This window comes from Rhinolophus sinicus, linkage group LG06 (assembly GCF_036562045.2).
Source record: "Rhinolophus sinicus isolate RSC01 linkage group LG06, ASM3656204v1, whole genome shotgun sequence".
NCBI lineage: Eukaryota > Metazoa > Chordata > Mammalia > Chiroptera > Rhinolophidae > Rhinolophus > Rhinolophus sinicus.
In genome coordinates this window covers 116226126-116227290 of record NC_133756.1, presented here as the reverse complement: position 1 = coordinate 116227290, position 1165 = coordinate 116226126, and positions in this window count along the sequence as shown.

Genomic DNA, 1165 nt, shown 5'->3' with positions numbered 1-1165 from the left:
GGTCGTCTGAAGCGGCGCCGTGGGCTGCGCGCATGCGCCCCGCCGCCCCGCCCGCGGGACGCCACAGCTCCGGCGTTTAAACCTCCCGCTCCCCGTCCCTTCGTCGCCGGGCCTCACTCCGGGGCTTGTTAAGGCGTCATACGCCTGCACGGGTGTCTGAGGCGACAAGTTAAGTTGAATTTATTACTTCATTCTTGACTCCATATGGTTGCTGGGCGTCTGCCCTCGGTCTTGATTTTGCCCGGCGTTGTGGGTTCTGAGGTGACAGAAAATGTTACCTTGTTCTAGAGACGTTCCCGTACGAGTGGAAGAGATATCATTGTAATCCGAGAGTTACAACAGGAATATTAGCTCCAGGCAGTGGACGGTTTGAGCAAAAATACAGAAGTATGAAACATCCTGCGCTTCTGGAACTCTGAGCTAGGTTATTAGTGCGGTACCTGCTGCATGGAACCCGTTCTGGAGACAGAGTCTAGTGTATCTCACAGTTAAGTAACTTAATTCAGATTCTGATGCAGGAGGACTAACAAACTCCTAGATGGTGTCAGTGCCGCTGGTCCCTGGGCCACAAGGGCTGAGGCCCAAGGAATAGAGTTAGTTTTGTCTCCCTCATGTACTGTCTGATCTTGGACAAATGACTAATCTCGCTGAACTTCGGTTCCCTTTTCTGTAAATAGGAGATAACATTGGTGTCTACCTCACGAAGTGCTTGTACGGATTAAATGAGGATGCATGTAAATTGCTTGATATGATGTCAGCACAGAATAAAAGTTTAATAAATAATGTTTCAGAGAAGTTAAGTATCTGGCTGAAAGATGCAAAGCGCTTAGGTGACAGTCACATGAGTTTATGCCCTGTTACGCTACCCTTGTTAATATGACACTCCAATTTATATCTCACGCCCAGCCCTCTTCTCTCACCTCCAGACTCGTGTCCAACCGCCTACCTGACATCTCTTACGTGTTTTAAAGGCACATTTGTTTTCCTCCTACTGCTACAACAAATTACCACAACCTTAAAGCACAACCTTAAAACAACACAAATTTATTCTTTTACAGTTTGGGAGATCAAAAGTCTAAAATCAGTCTGCCTAGGCTAACGTCAAGGTGTCATCAGGGTTGGTTCCTTCTAGAGGCTCTGAGGGGAGAGTCTTATTTTTCAGGTT